This window comes from Colius striatus, chromosome W, assembly GCF_028858725.1.
Source record: "Colius striatus isolate bColStr4 chromosome W, bColStr4.1.hap1, whole genome shotgun sequence".
Lineage (NCBI taxonomy): Eukaryota > Metazoa > Chordata > Aves > Coliiformes > Coliidae > Colius > Colius striatus.
In genome coordinates this window covers 34,940,932-34,966,039 of record NC_084789.1, presented here as the reverse complement: position 1 = coordinate 34,966,039, position 25,108 = coordinate 34,940,932, and positions in this window count along the sequence as shown.

The window sequence follows — 25,108 nt, the reverse complement described above, 5'->3', positions numbered from 1 at the left end:
AGTCAACTCTGGTGGTTGTACTACGTTGTCCCTGTACGTCTCTGCACGTGCATTACTTAGACTCTCTACGTCTTCAAGTGAATATTGCCTGCACTACTACAACAACGATATCCGCGACATATAACGAGTCTGTAACCACATTCAGGGGCCCTTTCAGGTTCATCATGGCCCATACTACTGCCAACAATTCCAAGGTTTGTAATGCGTCTTTCTCTTCTGCTTTTATTAGTTGGTGCTTCCACTCCCCTTCCTCTTGCCAGGTTATTGCCGCCGTTCCAGACTTTCTTCCTGCATCCGTGTATGCTGTCAACGCATCCGTGATGGGGGCCGGCTCTCGTTTGGGTCGTACTAGCCAATTTCATTTTCCTAGCCATTGTAATGGTGCTTTTATTATTTTGTCTGTTGCTACTATACTGCCGCCACCTAAGAGCGCCTCCTGAAGATCTTCTGTATTGTCTAAATACCATTGTAAAGAGTCCTTTTTCATTGGTATCCTTATCGTATGCGGCTCAGCACCAGTTACTTGTAATGCTCTTTCACGACCCTTTTTTATTAGTCCCGCCAACATCTCAATTTTTTGAAAAAGGGTTTTTGTTTGTTGTAAGGCTGGGGAAATCCATTCTAGAACCCATACCTCCCCCGTTTTGTTTTGAGATTGTGTCAAGGCCCCAAGCAAATATTTTGTGCTATACCAGATGGTTAAGTCAATAGGTAAGTCAACATTGTGACGTCGAACCTGCCCTTGTATGACACAGTCCATAATTTGTTGAAGCGCATCCTGAAGCTCTGGTGTTACCTGTATTTGACGCGTGGGGTTGCTTCCTTTCAAAAGTGGTCGTAGTTTTTCTAACAACTCGTTGGGTATTCCCACTATTGGTTTTAACCATTGCAGATCCCCTAAAAACTTCTGAGCATCATTCGGGGTCTTTATTTGTAGTTGGAGCTGTAGCTTCTGTGGTACTATGAGCTGTTCTGATAAAGATCATCCAAGATATTTCCATGGAGCTGTACGCTGAACCTTTTCTGGAGCTAGCACAAGGTGGCATTGAGCCAGTGCCTGTCGAATCTCCTCCACCTGTTGTTCCGTAAATGGTGCAGGCTGAGAAAAGAGGATATCATCCATGTAATGGTAGATGATAACGTTAGGCCATGGTCATCGAAGGGGTTGTCAAGCTGCGTCAAGATAGAGCTGACAGATAGTTGGGCTGTTACGCATGCCTTGGGGCAAAACTGTCCATTTAAAACGATGGTCGGGACCTTCTCTATTTATTGCAGGCAAGGTAAAAGCAAACCGTTGTGTATCCCGCTGATGTAAGGCAATGGTAAAAAAGCAGTCCTTTAGATCTACGATTAACAGTGGCCAACACTGTGGAATCATAGCCAGACTGGGTAGTCCTGGCTACAATGCTCCCATAGGTTCCATTTGTTCATTTTCTGCACGTAGGTCATGTAACAAACGATACTTGCCAGATCTCTTTTTAATAACAAATATAGGAGTGTTCCACGGGCTTGTAGATAACTTTAAATGTCCTTGGGCAAGTTGTTCTTGCACTAACTCATGAGAATGCTCAAGATTTTCTTTTTTTAAAGGCCATTGCTTAACCCATACTGGCTCGGCTGTTTTCCAGGTAATAGAAAGTGGGAAAGTCCATGCAACGGCCATTATGCCAAAGGGTGCTCATTTGTTAGGACCATTCCTATCTGGGCTAGTATGTCTCGACCAATAAGACATTGCACAGTTGGAGGCAGCTGCACAACAGGAAAAGTAGCAGTTATGGTTTTCTCATCCATATGAACCAAGATGGGTGGAGAGCGACTAGCCAGAGTAAGTCCTCCTACCCCAGTCACAGTAGTTGCTGCCGGTTGCAGGGGCCGGTGCTGTGGCCAACATCTTGGGCTGATAATGCTGGAATCTGCCCCCGTGTCCAATAATCCCATCAAGGACCTTTTTTGTCCTTGAAATTCAAGGTCTATTTTGCGTCTAGGCCTTTCACTGAGATCCATAGTCAACAGTGTAAGTCCTCCCGTGGAGCCAAATCCCCCTTCTCCTCTTAAGTCCTCTTTTATTGGTCTTATTCCTTTTGACATTTGTTCCAATGGTATTAATTGCGCAGTTCTCTGATTTTTCATCATTTGTATTGGTGGAAAGGGGGTGTGGGCCATGATCATAATTTCTCCCAAATAATCTGCATCAATAACTCCGGGAAGAACAAAGAGTCCAAGCATGGTAGTTGACGAGCGTCCTAACAACAATGCGCCCACTGTTCGTCCCCCTATAGTGATTGGACCTTTCACTCCGGTGGGTATCTTCTGTGGGCTTGTTGTCATAATGGTAACATCTACTGCTGCTTCCAGGTCCATTCTGAGGCTCCCACTTGTGGCTGGCTGGAGGCAGCTGCTGACATCTGTTGAGCTGCAGCGGCGACATGTGTCTGAGCGATGCCACTGCGGTTCGACCCGCTCGAATTGGAGTTTCCCGACCTGCGACGACAGGTCCCGGTGTTGTGATTGTCCGTTTGGCATTTTTAACACCAGATTCCTGTAGCATTGCATTCACGACGGAAATGTCCCATTCCGCCACACCGGTAACACTTTATTCATCCACCTGAGGAGCCCCTTTGAGTGGTCACAGCGGATGCTTGAAGGGGTGCAAGGGCGGCCAACACCTGATTCTGAGTTGCTTTCGCCTGTTCCTTTAATCCTAATCCCAATTCCTTAATAGCTTCCACGAGAAAAGCTTGTTGACCTGTCGGGACCTGGGCCATACGCTCTAAAGCATCTTCAATTGACCAATTGGCTCCTAACGTATTCAATACTGTCCTGGTAGCTGGATTACAATTCTGTAGGGCGCACTGTTTTAACAAGGCGCCACGCATATATTCCGGAACTCCAGCCCTCTCTATGGCGGAGGCAACTTTATCAATAAAGGTCCCGAACATTTCATCCCGACCTTGTTTGATTCCCATATATATTGGCACTCCACCTGGGTCCTTTACCTTTTCCATAGCCTCCCTTACTAATCACATTGCCTCTCTACACTTATCAGGCCCTATCAAAGCCTGAGCCTCCGTACGGAGGAAGGGTCCCAAACCCATCAGCTCTTCCACCGTCACACCATAGAGAGGGTCGCCTTGCTGACGCTGAGTTGCGACACTTTCATTCACTAATGCCTGCCAATGTGCATTAAATAACAGCTGCTGATGTTGTGTATAAATAAGTTTTACTATGCCTCGACAGTCAGCAGGCAGTAGCAACTGCGTTCCCCATACATAGTCAATCATTTGTTTCACTGGTTCACTATTTACCCTGAACTGGCTGACCGTGGACCGCAACTGGGATAACAACTTCAAGTCCAGAGCAGAAATTGTTGCTTGCAAACCTCCCCCTGCAATGGGTTGGAATACCACTGGCAACGTCAAAGTTCTGGCTGCTTCCAGTGCATCGCCATCCCCTTTTCCCAGACAATCCTTTGCGAGTGCAGCCCAAGTCTCCCTCCGCTCCCTTGCGATGGCCTCCGCCAGTTCACTCTCTGCCCCAGGGACAGGCTCACCAAGTGGGGAGGGCGGAGGCGGGGGCTCTTTAGGCCAGCACTCAAGTTCCTCAGGAGGGGCTGATGGCTCACATGGTTCTCGTACCCCGTCCGTGCCTCCAGGGCCATTTTCTACATGCGAGGGGGGAGCATTACTTTTGAGACGGTAGGAGTCAGCGGGGTGGATAGGAACCAGTCACGCTCATAGTTTTTATTCTTATTCCGCTGTGGCGCCCAGTCGGTATATCATGTCCTTCGTGTATCGCGTCGGGGCCACCATTTGCTGAAGACGATGGGAGACAAGCCCACCCTGTAGTGCAACAAGTCTCAAATTTATTTGCTAAGATACAACTCTTTTATAGATACAATAATCAGGCTCATACATATTGCAAAAGCTAAGCTCATCATTGGTTCCCAGTTAGGTGCAAACCTCGCCCTTGTTTCAACATACTCCAGATACTTGTGGCTGCTTAACCCAAACTAAGCTCCTGCTTTCTCATCCTGTTATCATACAGCTCTCTTTCTCTCATGGCCTTGAGCAGGAGTCCAATATCTTATCGCTTAATGCTTACTGTCTAACCAGCTGTATTCTATCATGTCCTCTTTTGTGGGGAGTTTTGTGGAGACTTGGCTAGAGAATACAGCTGGTTAGGCAGTAAGCATTAAGCGGTAAGATATTGGACCCTTACTCAAGGACGTGGTGTCCTTGAGCAAGAGAGTTGTATGATAAAAGGATGAGAAAACAGGAACTTAGTTTGGGTTGAGCAGCCACAAGCATCCAAATTATGTTGAAATAGGGGCAGGATTGACATTTAACTGGGAACCAATGATGAGCTTAGCTTTTGCAATATGTGTGAGCCTGATTATTGTATCTATAAAAGAGCTGTATCTTTTCAAATAAATTTGAGACTTGCTCAGCACTACATGGTGTGACTGTCTCCCGTCGTCTTCAGCAAATGGTGACCCCGACGTGATAGCGGCTTGACGCCATGGCGGAGGGACGAAGGGGTTCGGGTCCTACCCAACAAGGATGGAAATAAGCGTGAAAATGTGGAACATGCCGTGCCCTGGGTGACCGTATAGACGAGCCCGGCCGATACGTGCCGCCAGACCTTGAAGGGCTACAACAGCGCGCTGATGATAATAGGTATGGAAAGGCAAGTGGTATATGATTTATTTACTGCATTCTTGCAGAAGCGGCAGATAAAGGGTATAGATCTGCAAAAGGACCTAACAGGGTTGTTAGCTTATGGGTATGCTAAGGGAGTGTTTCAGAATCCACATACAGTGTATGAATTGAGCGAATGGCGTAAATTTGGGGATTTGCTGTGGGAAGCTACCCTGGAGGACAATGAGATAGCTAAAAAGTTAGGGAAGCTTTGTAGGATAGTGCACAATGAGTTGTTGCAACATCAGGCAGAAAAGAAGGCTGCTGAGCACGCATCAGCAGCATAGAGCAAGAATAAAAACTATGAGCGTGACTGATTCCAATCCACCTCGCTGACTCCTACCGTCTCAAATGTAATGCTCCCCCCCCCGGGTGAAGCGCCAGGAGAAGCGCCGGGAGAGGGGCTGAGAACAGTGCCGAGAGAGGCGCCGAGAGCAGCGCTGGTAGCAGCACCGAGAGTAGTGCCGGGTGCAGCGCTGAGGCAGATGATACCGAGAAAACAGAAAAGTCAGCCAGACCACGTTCCGCCAAAGTTGGTGCCTGACAGAAATGGAGGTGGGACAAAGGGGAAAAGTCAGCTGCCTCGTTGGCCACCGAAGATGAGTGATCTGCATGGAGGAGTGGCAGAAATGAGAGCTAGAAGACAGAGTCTGGTGAGGAGACGGGGGGTGGTGCGGCTACGCGGAGTAGAGAAAAATGTTCTGCTCTACACAAGAGTTTTTACAAAGTCAGAGAGGCGAAGGGGCTTCGGAGCAGAGCCCCCGCGGGAGAGCTGCTTCCCATTCGAGCCCAGCCCGCCGAGTTACCCTTTGGACGACTTGCAGGGGAATGCCGAGCGGGCGGAGTCGGGCGGGGGTGCAGCGCAGGATGATCAGTGGAGAGTGGCGGAGCGTGACCCCATATTAGACTGGGCACCATCGGGCACGCGAGGGAAGACAAAGAAAACACAGGAGAGAGTAATACCGGCTGCGCGGCCGGCACCGGGGACGGCACGGAGTGAGCCAGACTCCCCGCCACCCCTTCCATCCGCACTCGCCGCCGTCGCGCAGCCGCTTCCCGCGCCCGGTCACTGTCTCCGGAGTGCCTCCCCAAACACACCTCACGCCGACACGGCCGGCCATAGCCCTCACGGACCGCTGGGCTCCTACAATATGTTTATCAATGACCACTCCAGATAATCCTTTTTCTACCTGTTTGGTTGGAGTTCCATTAGATGTGGCACAATGACCTGTACCAAATGCATTAAAAACAAATCCCTTAGTTAAGAGTAATGGCAAAGTTGACAGCTGCGATTTGATCTTTTCATGGTTGCCAATAATGACAACAGAGCCACAGGAGTTAGAATTATTGGGATCTATAAAGATGGATTTTTGTGTTATGTTTAATTTTACCAGCAATACCAAAACATTTGGGACAGATTGTGGATCCCATCCTGGGCGTGTATAAGAACACAACATCTTGTTGCAATTACACTTCACCAAAAAGATCCAGGTCTAGTCTTGTGCCTGTCCAAAACAATTTGTGCATGCATTTACTGGCGAATGTGATGACTATGTTACCTTTGGTCTCCCTCAGCAATAATAGCAACTAGTATATTTGCTCCAGGTGTAGGAGTATCTACTTTATTAACTGAGCTATGCAAATTAGGATACTGGCCTAACAAACAAAGTAACCAAACCTCAATGACATTAGAAGACTTGATTAGTAATGTAAGTAGTATTAGCCATACAACTTTGCAACATAGACCTGCTAGAGATTTTACTTTTAGCACAAGTATAATAACTTTGTTTCTCAACTGTGGGGTTTTTTTTCAGTGATTAAGAAGAAGCTTACCAGGCAAGAGAAGAAAGAAATATGGGTTAAATATCGTGACCCTAAAACAGGGATATGGCAGCCTCCGGCCAAAGTACAATACTGGGGACGTGGGTATTTGTGTGTTGATTCTCCCACAGGATCCATTTGGGTGCCAGCCAGGTGGACAAGAGCTGTCCTTGAAGCTGCGGAGATCAAACCATCTGACGAAAAAGGACAGGAAGAGATTGGAGAATAAATACACCCTCGTCTTGCGGTCATTGGAGGACTGGCTAACAATCAAAAGACTGAAGGTTATATAACAAAAAGACAGTGAATTTAATGAATAATAATGAGGTGTTTTGTTATAACCATAGCTTTTAGTGTAACTATATTTGCTAACAGCTTGATGCATTTTAATCAGCCTAGAGATAATATTTGGATAAACTTCGCTAATGAAACTGGTCAATCATCTCTTTGTCTTAGTTTGGGAGGGGTTACTAATCCTTTTAAAAGGTGTTTGATAGGATTGCCCGTGTGGAATCCGGAGGAATTTTGTGGACTAGTAGACAATAACACCTGGTGCAATAGGACGCGGCTGAACACAATTAGCGATGATCACGATCATTCGGACTGGAAACGTCAATGTGAGATAATGAAGTCCCTTAATACCACATTATCCTAACCCCCTGAGGAAACAGACTTGTTTGGAAGTGCCAATGCAAGCTTCGGTACTAATGGAACTGGGGGAAATTGGATAAGTTTTATGTCAGGGGATATCCATGACTTTAATAGAAATCGAAAATATTGGGCCAACTTAGACTCTTCTTTGAAGTCAGAAACGGTATTTAAGCAATTGTATTCCAGCTGTAATGTCTCTAGTATTACATCACCGAAGAAATTGCCCACTGGTATATTTTTAATCTGTGGAGAAAGGGCCTGGAACGGAATACCAGTAAATCCCCCGGGTGGACCCTGTTATTTGGGGAAACTCTCTTTATTCCACACTAACTTAACCACGCTAATGCAGCTTGCTGACCATAATAACAGCTCCCGCAAAAAATATAGTTATTATGAGTTTGATTGTACTGATAATGGTCCCCACGATTTTGGAGTGAACTGAAGCAAGTCGTAGTTGCCCACTTTTGTCAGGAGGAGGAGCTAATAAGGCCATGAACTTGGCTAAACAGTTAGGATGTTGGACTAAAGACGAGTTAAATAAAACTTTAGAAATGATTGATATGTTAACAGCTGACGTTCAATGTGTAAATCATGCGGTGTTACGAAATAGAGCTTCCATAGACTTTTTATTATCAGCCCAGGGACATGAATGTGAAGAATTTGAGGGCATGTGTTGTATGAACCTGTCGGACCATTCCACCTCGATACATGCCAAACTGAAAGAACTTCAACAGGGATTTCATCAGTTGAAACAAGAAGAGGGATTAGGACTTGAAGGATGGCTTAAGGAATGGAGAATAGGCCCTTGGTTGCGAAATGTTATAATGTATGGAATTGGCTTTATGGGTATTGTTTTATTTGTATTGTAAGTGTTTCATTGTTTTATAAATTGTATTCAATGGACAATAGAAAGAACACTTGAGAGGATGAGGCAGGCTAATATCATTGTCAAAAAAGAAAACGGGGAAGTGTAGAGAGTTTTTTGGAGACTTGGCTAGAGGAAAGAGGACAGCTGGTTAGGCAGTAAGCATTAAGCAATAAGATATTGGACTCCTGCTCAAGGACGTGAGAGCAAGAGAGTTGTATGATAACAGGATGAGAAAGCAGGAACAAGCATCCGAAGTATGTTGAAACAGGGGAAGGATTGACATTTAACTGAGAACCAATGATGAGCTTAACTTTTGCAATATGTATGAGCCTGATTATTGTATCTTTAAAAGAGTTGTATCTTTGCAAATAAACTTGAGACTTGCTAAGCACTACAGGGTGTGACTGTCTCCTGTCATCTTCAGAAAGTATGGGAGCTACAAGAAAGCAGGAAGGGAGACCCCACCAACAGTTGTAAGTAGGTCCCCATGTAGTCTATCAGTCAGGACTGTGTGACATTTGCAGCTGCTTTCCTATGGGCACTATCTCCAATCCCACTCACTTGGACTGCTCGACTCCCATTGAAAAAATATTTGCTGTCAGTTAAGTTATACCACTGCGTATGAGAGCTAGAAGAAAGCAGGAAGGTAGACCCCACCTACAGTAGTAAGTAGGTCCCCATGTAGTCTATCAGCCAGCACTGCGTCACATTTTCAGCTGCTTTCCTTTGGGATCTCTCTCCAATCCCACGCTCTTGGCCTCGTTAGCTCCCTTTAAAAATACATTCTGTTGATAGAAGTTATACCACTGCTTAAGGGAGCTACAAGAAAGCAGGAAGGCAGACCCCAACTACACTGTTAAGTAGGCCACCATGTAGTCTATCAGCCAGCACTGTGTCACATTTGCAGCTGCTTTCCTGTGGGAGCTATCTCCAATCCCAATCACTTAGACTGCTGATCTACCATTGAAAAAATATAGACTGTCGGTAGAAGTTATACCATTTCAAATGGGAGGTACAAGAAAATAGGAAGGGAGACCCCAACTTACAGTGTTTAGTAGGTCCCCATGTACTATCTCAGCAAGCACTGTGTCACTTTTGAAGCTGCTTTGCTGTGGGCGCTATCTCCAATCCCACGCTCTTAAACTCGTCAGCTCCCTTTAAAAATACGTTCTGTCGGTAGAAGTTATAACACTGCGTATGGGAGCGACAAGAAAGAGGGAAGGCAGACCCAACTTACAGTAGTAAGTAGGTCCTCATGTAGTCTATCAGCCAGCACTGTGTCACATTGGCAGCTGCTTTCTTGTGGGAGCTATCTCCAATCACAGTCACTTGGATTGCCCAACTGCCATTGAAAAAATATTTGCTTTCGGGTAATTTATACCACTGAGTATGGGAGGTACAAGAAAGCAGGAAGGCAGATCCCAACTACAGTGTTAAGTTGGTCCCCATGTAGTCTATCAGCCAGCACTGTGTCACATTTGCAGCTGCTATCCTGTGGGAGCTATCTCCAATAACACTCACTTGTACTGCTCAACTCCCATTGAAAACATACAGTTGGTAGAAGTTATACCACTGGGTATGGGAGTAACAAGAAAGACGGAAGGCAGACCCAACTTACAGTACTAAGTAGGTCCTTATGTAGTCTATCAGCCAGCACTGTGTCATATTTGCAGCTGCTTTCCTGTAGGAGCTATCTCCAAACCCACTCACTTGGACTGGTTAACTCCTATTAAAAAAATTGATGCTGTCGGTTAAGTTATAACACTGCGTATGGGAGCTACAAGAAAGCAGGAAGGCAGACCCCAACTACAGTCATAAGTAGGTCTCCATGTTAGTCTAGCAGCCAGCACTGTGTCACATTTGCAGCTGCTTTCCTGAGGGCGCTATCTCCAATCCCAGTCACTTGGACTGCTCAACTCCCATTTGAAAAATATATGCTGTCGGTTAAGTCATACCACTGCGTATGAGATTTACAAAAAAGCAGTTACGCAGACCCCACCTATAGTACTTAGTAGACCCCCATGTAGTCTATGAGCCAGCAATGTGTCCCATTTGCAGCTATTTTAGTGTGAAAGCTATCTGCAATCCCACTCACTTGGACCACTCAATGCCCATTGAAAAAAATATTTGCTGTCGGTTAAGTTATACCACTACTAATTGGAGCTACAAGAAAGCAGGAAGACAGACCCCACCTACAGTAGTAAGTAGATCCCCATGTAGTTTATCAGTCAGCACTGTGTCATTTTTGCAGCTGCTTTCCTGTGGGAGTTACCTCCAATCCCACGCTCGTGGCTTCCTTAGCTCACATTGAGGAAATACAGGGTGCCGGTAGAAGTTATACCACTGCGCATGGGAGCTACAAGAAAGCAGTTAGGCAGACCTGACCTACAGTAGTAAGTAGGTCCCCATGTAGTCTATCAGCCAGCACTGTGTCACATTTGCAGCTGCTTTCCTGTGGGCGACATGTCCACTCCCACACACTTGGACTGCTCAACTCCCACTGAAAAAATACAGACTATCCGTAGAAATTATACAACTGCGTATGGGAGCTACAGGAAAGCAGGAAGGCAGACCAAACCTACAGTACTAAGTTGGTCCCCATGTACTCTATCAGCCAGCATTGTGTCACATTTGCAGCTTCTTTCCTGTGGGATCTATCTCCAATCCCAGTCACTTGGGCTGCTCAGCTCCCATTGAATAAATATATGCTGTTGATTAAGTTATACGACTGCGTATGAGAGCTACAAGAAAACAGGAAGGGAGACCCCACCTACAGGACTAAGTAGGTCCCCATGTAGTCTCTCAGCCAGCACTGTGTCATCTTTGAAGCTGCTTTCTTGTTAGACCTATCTCCAATCCCACTCTTTTGCCTCGTCAGCCCCCTTTAAAAATACAGACTGTCGTTAGAAGTTACACCACTGCATATGGGAGGTACAAGAAAACAGGAATGCAGACCCCAATTACAGTGTTAAGTAGGTCCCGATGTAGTCTATCAGCCAGCACTGTGTCACATTTGCAGCTGCTTTTTTACTGTGGGAGTTATCTCCAATCCCACTCACTTGGACTGCTCAGATCCCATTAAAAAAATACATTCTCTCGGTAGAAGTTATACCACTGCGTATAGGAGCTACAAGAAAGCAGGAAGGCAGATTCCACCTACAGTAGTAGGTAGGTCCCCATGTAGTCTATCAGCCAGCACTGTGTCACCTTTGAAGCTGCTTTCCTATGGGCAGATATCTCCAATTCCCACTCATTTGGACTGCTCAACTCCTATCGAAAAAATATATGCTATCGATTAAGTTATACTGCTGCGTATAGGAGCTACAAAAAACCTGGAAGGCAGACTCCACCTACAGTAGTAAGTAGGCTCCAGTGTAGTGTATTAGCCAGAACTTGGTCAATTTTACACCTGCTTTTCTGTGAAAGCTATCTCCAATCCCACTCACTTGGACTGCTCAATTCCCATTGAAAAAAAACAAACTGTTGGTAGAAGTTATACCACTGCGTATGGGAGCTATAAGAAAGCAGGAAGGCAGACTCCACCTACATTAGTAACTAGGCCCCTATGTAGTCTGTCAGTCAGCATTGTGTCACATTTGCATTTGGTTTCATGTCGGAGCTATCTCCAATCACATTCACTTGGACTGCTCAGCTCCCATTGAAAAAATACATGCTTTCCGTTAAGGTATACCACTGTGTATGGGAGGTACAAAAAAGCTGGAAGGCAGACCTAACCTAGAGTAGTAAGTAGGCCCACATGTAGTCTATCAGTCAGCACTGTGTCACATTTTCAGCTGCTTTTCTGTTAAAGCCATCTCCAATCCCATTCACTTGGACTGCTCAACTGGGAGTTGAAAAAATATATGCTGTCGCTCAAGTTATACCACTGCGTATGGGATCTATAAGAAAGCAGGAAGGCAGACCCCACCTACAGTAGAGGACTTTCTAGGGGAATGTCTGGCAGCCTATTCTTATGCCACCCATGGGATCAGAGGGCTTGCTCTTCCTCTGTCCCATCTTGCAGAGTGCCCTTGACTCGTTCTCACAATCGTTCCCCTCGGTCGTGTCCCACGCCTTCGCGGGCAATGGGAACTGCACTACTGGAGGGTGCACACTCACTTGGTCTCCTTGAGACCTCTCAGTCACTCACACTCTAGGATATCCACCGCGACTGAATGGAATCACGCAAATACCCAATCCAGGGACTTTGTTCGGATCTTCGTGGACAAAAATTATGGGGTACTGCAGGTTTATTTGCTTATTTTCCAAATTTAGAAGGGGTTCGGAATAGAGAGTTTGGCAAGGGAATTTCCCACTCCAGGGCCACCCGCAGATGGGGCGCCCCCCTAGTCCGGGAATCCAATACCAAATTTACCTGCATCCGAGTCACGGCACCAAATTGTTATGAGTTGCTGTGATAAAGTTCACTAGTCAATTTAAATGACTCACAGATCAAATTTATTAAGCAAGCGGGAAATAAGCAAAACAGCGCCGGGCGGTCGGGAGACTCTGCTCCACCAAGGACGTGCGACAAGCCCCCCCCCCCCCCCCCCATCACAGTCCTTTTATACAGTCCTTATCGATCGGGTGCATCGCTCCCTGGTGTACTCTGCGCATGTGCCCATCTTGTTATTAGGGGGTCTTCCTCTGCCTTCTGGTGGTCGTAGAGCGGTCACTGGGATGAAGTCAGTAGTCTTCCTCTAGTGGTCCGCTCATGAACTCTTCTCTTGGCTCTTATCAGCTCATGCACAACCTATTGTACCTGCTATAAGTACCTTAGCCAACTGCACCTGTGCACATTGTAAAGACTTTACGGTTAAAGTTTTACAAGAATTTTACAATGACTTTAAATGGTTCCGTGCACAACTATTCTTTCATGATTTGATCAACGAACATGACCTCTTCCATTACACCCCCATGTAGTCTATCAGCCAGTACTGTGTCACATTTGCAGCTGCTTACCTGTGGGACCTTTCTCCAATCCCACTCACTTGGACTGCTCAGCGTCCATTGAAAAAATACATACTGGAGGTAGAAGTTATACCACTGCCTATGGGACCTAAAAGAAAGCAGGAAGGGAGAACCCACCAACAGTACTAAGTAGGTCCCCATGTAGTCAGTCAGCTAGCACTGTGTCATCTTTGAAGCTGTTTTCCAGTGGGATCTATCTCCAATCTCACTCACTTGGAGTGCTCAGGTCCCGTTGGAAAAATACATGCTGGCGGTAGAAGTTATAGCACTGTGTATAGGAGCTACAAGAAAGCAGGAAGGCAGACTCCATCTAAAGTAGTGAGTAAGTCTCCATGTAGTCTATCAGGCAGCAATGTGTCACATTTGCAGCTGCTTTCCTGTCTAGCTTTTTCTAATACCACTCACTTGGACTGCTCAGCTCTCATTGAAAAAATAAACGGTGTCGGTAGAAGTTACACCACTGCCTCTGGGTACTACACAAAATCATGAAGGCAGACCCCAACTACAGTGGTACGTAGGTCCCCGTGGAACCTATCAGCCAGCACTATGCAACCTTTGCCGCTTCTTTCCTGTGGCACCTTTATCTAATCACGTGAACTTGGCTTGCTCAACTCCTATTGAATATACAGATTCGTGTTTAAAATTACGCCACTGCCTCTGGGACCTGTAATAAAACAGGTACGCAGGCCCCATCTACAGGGATACGTAGTTCCTTTCTTAGTCTATCAGCCAGAACTGTGTCATATTTGCAGCTACTTTCCTGTCGGGGTTCTCTCCAATCCCACTCACTTAGACTGTTCAGCCCCCTTGGAAAAAATACATGCTGCCGGTAGACCTTACACCACTGCATCTGGGCACTACAAGAAAGTAGGTACACAGATCAAACTTAAAGTGGTACGTAGGTCACATTGTAATCTAGCAGCTTGCACTGTGGAACCTTTGCAGCTTTTTTCCTGTCGGAGCAATCTCCAATCCCACTCTCTTGTCCTGCACACCTCCCATTGAAAATATAGACTGTCCATAGAAGTTATACCACTCTGTATGGGAGCTACAAGAAAGCAGGAAGGACGACCCCACCTACAGTGGTACGTAGTCTAGTCATTCTAATCTATCAGCTTGCACTGTGCCACTCTTGCAGCTGCTTTCCTGTGGGAGTTATCTCCAATCGCACGCACTTGGCCTGCTCAGTTTCCTTTGAAAAAATACAGACTGTCGGTAGACGTTATACCACCGCGTATGGGAGGTACAAGAAAACAGGAAGGCAGACCCCAATTACAGTGTTAAGTAGGTCCCCATGTAGTCTATCAGTCAGCACTGTGTCACATTTTCAGCTGCTTTCCTGTGGGAGCTATCTCCAAACCCATACATTCGGACTGCTCAACTGCCATTGAAAAAATACATGCTGGCAGTAGAAGTTATACCACTGCGTATGGGAGCTACAAGAAAGCAGGAAGGGAGACCCTGCTGAAGACGACGGGAGACAAGCCCACCCTGTAGTGCAACAAGTCTCAACTTTATTTGCAAAGATACAGTTCTTTTATAGATACAATACTCAGGCTCATACATATTGCAAAAGCTAAGCTCATCATTGGTTCCCAGTTAGATGCAAACCTCGACCTTGTTTCAACACACTCCAGATACTTGTGGCTGCTTAACCAAAAATAAGCTCCTGCTTTCTCATCCTGTTATCATAACACTCTCTTGCTCTCACGTCCTTGAGCAGGAGTCCAATATCTTATCGCTTAATGCTCACTGCCTAACCAGCTGTATTCTATCATGTCCTCTTTCCTCTAGGCAAGTGTCCACAAAACTCCCCACATTTCCTCCATTTTCTTTTTGGATAATAATATTTGTCCTCCACATCCTCTCAAATGTTCTTTCTATTGTCCGTTGAATGCAATTTATAAAACAGTGTAACACTAACGATACAAATAAAACAATACCCAGAAAGCCAATGCCATACATTATAACATTTCACAACCAAGGGCCTATTCCCCACCCCTTAAGCCGTCCTTGAAGTCCTAATCCCTCTTCTTGTTTCAATTTATGCAATCCCTGTTTAATTTCTTTCAGTTTGGCATGTATCGAGGTGGAATGGTCCGACAGGTTCATACAGCGCATGTCCTCAAATTCTTCACATCCATGTCCGTGGGCTAATAATAAAAAGTCTATGACAGCTCTATTTTGTAACACCGCATGATTTACACTTTGAACGTCAGTTGTTAACATATCAATAATTTCTGAAGTTTTATTTAACTCGTCTTTAGTCCAACATCCTAACTGTTTAGCCAAGTTCATGGCCTTATTGGCTGCTCCTCCTGGCAAAAGGGTGGCAACTATGACTTGCTTCAGTTCACTCCAAAATCGTGGGGGACCAATATCAGTACAATCAAACTCATAATAACTATATTTTTTGCGGGAGCTGTTATTATGGTCAGCAAGCTGCATTAGCGTGGTAAAGTTAGGGTAGAATAAAGAGAGTTTCCCCAAATAACAGGGTCCACCCGGGGGATTTACTGGTATTCCGTTCCAGGCCCTTTCTCTACAGATTAAAAATATACCCGTGGGCAATTTCTTCGGTGATGTAATACTAGAGACATTACAGTCGGAATACAATTGCTTAACAGCTCTTGTTAAGGAAACCTGGCTGGCACCCAAATGGATCTTGTGGGAGAATCAACACAAAAATACCCAAGTATAATACTTTGGCCGGAGGCTGCCATATCCCTGTTTTAGGGTCACGATATTTAACCCATATTTTTTTCTTTCTCTCCTTTTGTGCCTTTGGATTATGATGCATTATTACAGGTGGTAGCTTCTGTTCCCCAAACACACACAGATGGTTCAAAACAAATAAGGCCTCTAACAATTTCATATGTGGGTCTTTAACATCCCCATATTTACCAAGATATTCAAATGATTGTGGTAAATGGTTTTAGGCAATTTCAACAACCCAAGCAAAACATGTGGCTTACACTGGCCAAAGCAATCAATCAGTCTACAATATGTGTATCAATGGCCACTCCAGATCATCCTATTTCTACCTGTTTGGTGGGAGTTCCATCAGATGTGGCACAATGACCTGTACCAAATGCATTAAAAACAAATCCCTTAGTTAAGAGTAATGGCAAAGTTGACAGCTGCGATTTGATCATTTCATGGTTGCCAATAATGACAACAGAGCCACAGGAGTTGGAATTACTGGGATCTATAATGATGGATTTTTGTGTTATGTTTAATTTTACCAGCAATACCAAAACATTTGAGACAGAATGTGGATCCCATCCTGGGCGTGTATAAGAACATAACATCTTGGTGCAATTACACTTCACCAAAAAGATCCAGGTCTAGTCTTGTGCCTATGCAGTTACCAAAGGGAATTATTCTGATCTGTGGGGACCAGGCATGGCCTGGAATACCCTCAAGATAACAAAGGGGACCACGCAGTATGGGACAGCTGACGATCTTGATGCCTAATGACACAATGATTTAGAAACATCATTGTCCAAAACAATTTGTGCATGCATTTACTGGCGAATGTGATGACCATGTTTCCTTTGGTCTCCCTCAGCAATAATAGCAACTAGTATATTTGCTCCAGGTGTAAGAGTATCTGCTTTATTAACTCAGCTATGCGAATTGGGATGCTGGCTTAGCAAATAAAATAACCAAACCTCAATGACATTAGAAGGCTTGATTAGTGATGTAAGTAGTATTAGACATGCACTTGTGTATCATTGTATGCATGATATCCTCATTGCTCAGGAGGAGGCATTTACTGTAGATCAAGAGATCTAGAAACCATATTACAAGCACAGGGACTGACTCTTGCTCCTGAAAAGGTACAAAGACATCCAGCATGGCAGTATTTGGACTGGAGTATTACAGAGGCTCATATTAGGCCGCAAAAGCTTCATATTCATACCAAGATAAAAATTGTAAATGATGCACAAAAATTAATGGGGGATTTGCAATGGTTGCACCCTATTGTTGGAATCACCAATGACATGCTAGAACTGCTGCGCCCCTTATTGAAGGGAACAGACCCATCGGCAAAAGTACAGCCGACAGCAGAACAACTGCAAACCATTGCTGAAATTTATGACTTTATTACTACTCGGCAAGTCGATCGTCATGATCCAGATTGCCCCGTTGATTTGACCATTTTGCAGGGCAAAGAAACGTTTTTTGGTGCATTAACACAGTGCAAAAAACAAAAGGAGAGGCTAATCGTCCTGGAATTACTATTCAACACGTTACAGTCTAAATGGACAATTGAGCAAAAAACTGTGGGCTTGAAAATGCTTATTAGAAAGGGACGCACTTGAATTTTACAAGTGAACGGCCAAGAGCCAGGAACAATATATGTGCCTATAGCGAAAAGAGATCTGGAATGGATCATAGCAACATCGGAGCCTCCACAGCTTAGTTTATTGTTATCTGCCCAAAAAATAAACATGCAGTCCCTAAAATCTAAGGTGTTGGCGTGTATGACACAACAACAGTGGATTATTCGTCCTAAGCTAAGTGAGCAACCTTTGTTAAATGCCGTTACAGCATATACAGATGCAGGAAAGAAATCTCAGCGGGCTGTAATAGTCTGGGAAGAGGCAGGACGATGGAAACACCAGCTATTACATTCCACGGAAATGGACTCTTTACAGACTTTAGAACTTTGTGCGGTTGTTCGGGCTCTTGAAATGTGGTGGTGTAAACCGTTGAATATTGTAACTGACTCTTTTTATGTTGCAGGAATTGCTCAGTGAATAGAAGATGCTCACATTAAAGATGTGCGCAATCAACGCCTTTTTGACCTACTTAGAGCCATGCAGGTCGCTATCCGGCAGCACACATCTCCATATTGTGTAATACACATCGGAAGTCATAAGTATGACATTGGTTTAGGAGCAGGAATTGCTAGAGTGGACAAGCTGGTAGCTTTGGGAGTCCCTGTAAATAAATTCAATCAGGCAAGAGAGGCCCATGCCACCTTTCATCAAAATGCCAGAGGTCTAAAGAGAAGTTTTGACCTCTCAATAGAGGATGCTCGAGCAATACTGAGGGCTTGCCCGCAGTGTAGCCACTACGGCCCAGGGTTAGGTCTGGGAGTCAACCCCAGGGGTCTGGGACCATTAGAATTGTGGCAGATGGAAGTCACTCACATTTCTGAATTTGGAAGGCTTAAATATGTTCACGTAACTGTGGATACATTCAGTAAGTATATATGAGCAACGACTCAAGCAGGAGAAAGGGTAATGCATGTAATCCGACATGCCACTGCATATTTTGTTGTTATGGGGGTGCCAGGCACCATTAAGACTAATAACGGCCCTGCGTATGTTAGTCATCGGATGAGACAGTTTTTCCAAACCTGGGGAGTGAAACACATTACAGGGGTATCACACTCACTGACAGGATGGGCTATAGTGGAACAAACTCATCAAGTGTTAAAATCATATTTAAGTAAGATGTCTGACATACAGGACCCACAGGAATGGTTGTCTAAGGTATTGTTTACTATAAATCATTTATGTATCTTTGGGGAGGAGAAAGAACCTCCAGCTCGACTACATCAAGGAATGGTGGAAACATCCAAAAGACCGCCGACAATGTGGGTAACTTACAGAGATCCACGAACAGGTATATGGCAGGGCCCAGCTAAAGTGCGGTATTTAGGCAGGGGTTATATGTCTGTGCTTACATCTACAGGTCCAATATGGGTTCCTGTGAAATGGACTAGAGTGACTGTTACTCCTAATAATCCTGATGGTGACAGTTCACACATCGCCATTGAATCAAGTGAATCCATGTCAGAACATGTGGGTCACCTGGGCGAATCAGACAGGCCAAGTTGACTTTTGTCTGAGTCTTCAGTCGGTGAGTGATACATTCCACACCTGCCTGGTTGGGATACCAGATTTTGATCCTAGTGATTTCCAGAAATATGTCAGCGGGAGCGCCTCCTGTTCCAGCAAAGTGACATTGGACTGTGCTGCAGACTCGTTAAGTCGGCTCAAAGTCCCTCTTCCCTGGGACCCACAAGTGTTGGAGTTGCTGGGAAGTCAAGCAATCGTAAACATAATGAATGGGAGTTGGACTCGTACTTGTTTTAGCTTTGGGACTAAATATGAAGGACTAAGAGGAATGGAACAATATAAAAATATGGTTAAGCAGTGGACTGATGTTTCCCCCGAAGGTGCATATAGTCAATTTTTAGATCCAGAAGGAGGATATTGTGGATTGGCCATAGGACAATTTGGTGGAACTTGGATGGCCAATTTATCTGGGTTGATATATGGGGGGAGTAACACTGGTTGGGAATGCGGAAACCCTCAGGGGCCTACTCTGTGGAGCAATGGGTCTGCTAAACCTCTACCCAATAACATCTTCTTAATATGTGGGGATCGAGCGTGGCAGGGAATCCCAGCTAACCCAATTGGGGGGCCATGTTATTTAGGGAAACTAACTTTGTTTGCTCCTCGACAGCAGGACTGGTTAAAAAGTACCAAATGACGGAAAACAAGAGATACCCACAACTTAAAAGGAGATTGTGATGGTAAAGTACAATTGTGGTCCATTACGGCGAATGTATTTGCTTCAGTATTCGTACCTGGATTGGCTGCAGCCCAGGCCTTACGGCAGTTAGAAAAATTAGTGTGTTGGTCGGAGCAGCAAGCTAATGTTACTACTGATGTTATTGAAAAAATTGTTGGCAGACCAGAAAAGCCTTAGACATGCCTTATTGCAAGATCGTGCAGCTATTGATTTTTTGCTATTGGCGGAAGGGCACGGATGCCAAGACTTTGAAGGCATGTGTTGTTTTAATCTTTCTGATCATAGTGAATCTATTCACAAAGCTTTGGCATATTTAAAGGCTCACGCTAAGAATATTACAGTGGGTTATCAGCCTTTTGATAATTGGCTTCAATGAGCTTTTAGGGGGTTTTCACCTTGGTTGACAATGTTAATCAAAGAAGGGTTAAGATGGATATTGATTTTTTTGCTTTTGCTTATAATGTTTAAGATAGTATATAGTTGTATTACGAAGGCAGTGCATAAATTGACTGACTCAGTCTTGATTGTGCAAAAAAAAAAAAATGGGGGAATTGTGGAGAAAAAATGAGGGAGCATGGACATGGATCCCGGGGTATAATGTTAGGCCTGCTGGGGCAAGGCAGCCTCAGCTCTAGTTATATGAATTTAATGCACAAACAAGACCAGAGTCAGAGCCATGGTTAAACCAGTTGCTGTCATGTAGACAGCAGGTCGCTTTCTGTTCCCTCAAGGTTGGACTGTTTTCGGCTAAAAGTGGTAAACAACGTTGGGGAAAATTAAGATGGGAAAATGTGAGGGAGCTTGCTTATCGCAGAAACCACAAGTAGGATGAACAAGAAAATGAAATCTATTAGCTGCTGTTGCTGAGCTAGCTTTGAAGCTGCTGTGTTGATGAGACCAATCTGCCTGAAAGGGTAGAATGGCGCTCGAAAGGATTTGCCTGGTAAGGGTTAATCTTTTCTAAGGAAGCCTGCCTGAAAGGGTTGGCTCCTTAAACAAAGCCCCTAACTTAAGCAAAAACATCCTGTATACACAACAATGATAAGGACACCAGATGTCTTGTAGCCACGGAACATATATCACAAAAATGTAGTAAACAGTACCATAAATTTTGTAGATAACATTTGATTGATTTGTAGCATATAGAAAATATACGTACTCATATTGTTTGTTAACCTATACTGATGACCTTTGCGATATGTACTGACTATAAAAAGAGCATAAGAAGAAGCAATAAACTGTCACTTGCTCAAAGAGCAGTGGTCCGCCTGTCCTTCATCGTCCTGGAAAGAGCTGGTCTCTGACACTGTGTATATAAGTTAGAGCTTGCTCTCAATAAAGAAGAAGATTTCTGCTATCACTCACAGTGAGTAGGACGGATTTCTTCCCACCCAGCTGAGAATCAGACCCTGGATTGATCGCCGCATGAAGCAGGCTTAGAGCTAGATTTTCAGGCTTAGAGCCCGGTTTGAGGCTTCGAGCCTGGTTTCAGGCTTCGAGACTGGTTTTCAGACTTCGAGTTTGGTTTTTAGGTGAGGAGTCGAAAACTTCGCGGTATATGGGAGTTATCTCCAATCCCACTCACTTGGACTGCTCAGTTACCATTGAAAAAATACAGACTGACGGTTAAGTTATACCACTGCATATGGGAGGTACAAAAAAGCTGGAAGGCAGACCCCAACTACAGTATTAAGTAGGCCCCCATGTAGTCTATCAGCCAGCACTGTGCCATCCTTGAAGCTGCATTCCTGTGGGAGCTATCTCCAAACCCAGTCACTGGGACTGCTCAACTTCCATTAAAAAATATATATACTGTCGTTTAAGTTATACCACTGCGTATGGGAGCTACAAGAAAGCAGGAAGGCAGACGCCACCTACAGTAGTAAGTAGGTACCCATGTGGTCTATCAGCCGTCACTGAGTCACATTTGCACCTACTTTCCTGTGGGCACTATCTCCAATCCCACTCACTTGGACTGCTCAACTCCCATTAAAAAAATATATGCTGTCGGTAGAAGTTATACCTCTGTGTATGGGAGCTGCAAGAAAGCAGGAAGGGAGACCCCACCTACAGTAGTAAGTAGGCCCCCATGTAGCCTATCACCCAGCACTGTGTCACATCTGCAGTTTCTTTCCTTTGGGAGCAATCTCGAATCCCAAGCTCTTGGCCTCGTCAGCTCCCTTTAAAAATACATTCTGTCGGTAGAAGTTATACCACTAAGTATGGGAGCTACAAGAAAGCAGGAAGTCAGATCCCAATTACAGTACTAAGATGGTCCTCATGTAGTCTATCAGCTAGCACTGTGTCACATTTGCGACTGCTTTCCAGTGAAAGCTATTTTCAATCCCAGTCACTTGGACTGCTCAACTCCCATTGAAAAAATACAGACTTTCGGTAAAAGTTATACCACTGCGTATTTGAGCTACAAGTAAGCAGGAAGGCACACCCCATGTACAGTACTAAGTAGGTCCCCATGCAATCTATCAGACAGCACGGTGTCACATTTGCAGCTGCTTTCCTGGTGGAGCTATCTACATTTTCACGCTCTTGGCCTCGTCAGCTGCCTTTAAAAATACATTCTGTTGGTTGTGTTATACCACTAGTATATAAGCTATAAGAAAGAAGGAAGGAAGACCCCATCTACAGTACTAAGTAGGTCCCCATGTAATCTGTCAGCCAGCACTGTGTCACATTTCACCTTCTTTCTTGTGGGAACTATCTGCAATGCCACTCACTTGGACTGCTTTGATCCAACTGGAAAAATACATGCTGGCCGTAGAATTTACACCACTGCTTATGAGAGTAACAAAAAAACTGGAAGGCAAACCACAACTACAGTGTGCAGTAGGTCCCCATGTAGTTTATCAGCCAGCAGTGTGTCACATTTTCAGCTGCTTTCCTGTGGGAGCTATCTCCAATCCTACTCACTTGGACCGCTCAGCTCCCTTTGAAAAAATATACTCTGTTGGTAGAAGTTATACCACGGCGTATAGCAGCTACAATAAAGCAGGAAGGGAGATCCCACCTACAGTAGTAAGTAGGTCCCCATGTACTCTCTCATCCAGCACTGTGGCACTTTTGAAGCTGCTTTCCTGTACTAGCTATCTCCATTCCCACTGACTTGGACTGCTCAACGCACAATGAAAAAATATTTACTGTCGGTAGAATTTATACACTGCATATGAGAGCAACAAGAAAGCAGGAAGGCAGACTCAACCTACAGCAGTAAGTAGGTCCCCATGTAGTCTATCAGACAGCACTGTGTCTCCTTTGATGCAGCTTTCATGTGGTAGCTATCTCCAATGTCAGTAAGGTGGAATGCTAAATGTCTTTTGAAAAAATACATACTTTCCTTTACATTATACCACTGGGTATGGGAGCTACAAGAAAGCAGGAAGGCAGACCCAACTTACAGTAGTAAGTAGGTCCTCATGTAGTCTATCAGTCAGCACTGAGTCACATTTGTACCTACTTTCCTGTGGGAGCTATCTCCAATCCCACTCATTTGGACTGCTCAACTCCCATTGAAAAAATATATGCTGTCACTTAAGTTATACCACTGCGTATGGGAGCTACGTAAAAGCTGGAAGGCAGACCCTACCTACAGAAGTAAGTAGGTCCCCATGTAGTCTATCAGTCAGCACTATGTCACATTTGAAGTTTTTTTCCGGTGTGAGCTATCTCTAATCCCACTTACTTGGACTGCTAAACTCCCATTGAAAAAATACAGACTGTCAGTAGCTTTAGGTATACCACTTCGTATGGGAGCTACAAAAAAAAGGGAAGGCAGACCCAACGTACAGTGCCAAGTAGGTCCTCATGTAGTCTATCAGCCAGCACTGTGTCACATTTTCAGCTGCTTTCCTGTGGGCGATATCTCCAATCCCACTCACTTGGACTGCCCAACTCCCATTGGAAAAATATGTGCTGTCGGTCAAGTTATACCACTGCATATGGGAGGTACAAGAAAGCAGGAAGGCATACCCCAACTACAGTATTAAGTAGGCCCCCATGTAGTCTATCAGCCAGCACTGTGCCATCCTTGAAGCTGCATTCCTGTGGGAGCTATCTCCAAACCCAGTCACTGGGACTGCTCAACTTCCATTAAAAAAATATATACTGTCGTTTAAGTTATACCACTGCGTATGGGAGCTACAAGAAAGCAGGAAGGCAGACGCCACCTACAGTAGTAAGTAGGTACCCCTGTAGTCTATCAGCCAGCACTGTGCCATCCTTGAAGCTGCATTCCTGTGGGAGCTATCTCCAAACCCAGTCACTGGGACTGCTGAAGTCCCATTAAAAAAATATATGCTGTCGGTAGAAGTTATACCTCTGTGTATGGGAGCTGCAAGAAAGCAGGAAGGGAGACCCCACCTACCGTAGTAAGTAGGTCCCCATGTAGTCTATCACCCAGCACTGTGTCACATCTTCAGTTTCTTTCCTTTGGGAGCTATCTCCATTATCACTCACTTGGACTGCTCAGGTCCCATTGAAAAAATACATGCTGGCGCTTAAGTTATAGCACTGCGTATGGGAGCTGCAAAAAAGCTGGAAGGCAGACCCCAACTACAGTGTTAAGTAGGTTTCCATGTAGTCTATCAGCCAGCACTGTGTCACATTTGCATCTGCTTTCCTGTGAGCACTTTGTCCAGTCTGTAATGGAATAGGTCATGTTCGTTAATCAAATCATGAAAGAATAGTTGTGCAACTAACCATTTAAAGTCATTGTAAAAGTCTTTTAAAACTTTTACCGTAAAGTCTCTACAATGTGCACAGGTCCATTTGGCTAAGGTGCTTATAGCAGATACAGTAGGTTGCGCATGAGCTGATAAGAGCCAAGAGATTAGTTCATGAGCGGGTCACTAGAGGAAGACTTCTGACTTCATCCCAGTCACCACCCTATGACCACCAGGAGGAAGAAGAAGACCCCATGGTAACAAAACGGGCACATTCTCAGAGTACACCAGGGAGTGATGCACTCGACCAATAAGGACTGTATAAAAGGACTCTGATACGGGGGGGGGGGGGGGGGGGGGTTGCGCGCCGTTGGTGGAGCAAGGTCTCCCGGCCGCCAGCGCTGCTTTGCTTATTTACCGCTCACTGAATAAATTTGTTCTGTGAGTCATTTAAATTGACCTGTGAACTTTTTCACAGCAACTTATAACAATTTGGTGCCGTGACTTGGATACAGGTAAATTTGGTATTGGATTCCCAGACTAGGGGGGCGCCCCATCTGCGGATGGCCCTGGTGTGGGAAATTCCTTTGCCAAACTCTGTATTCCGAACCCCTTCTAAATTTGGAAAATAAGAAAATAAACCTGCAGTACCCCATAATTTTTGTGCACGAAGATCCAAATGAAGACTCTGGATTGAGTAAGTATTTGCATGGTTCGGTTTGGTCGGGGTGGTTATCCTAGAGTGTGAGTGACTGAGAGGTCTCAAGGAGACCAAATGAGTACGGACCCTCCAGTAGTGTAGTTCCCATTGCCCGCGAGAGCGTGGGTTACAACCGAGGGGAACGATTGTGAAAACGAGTCAAGGGCAC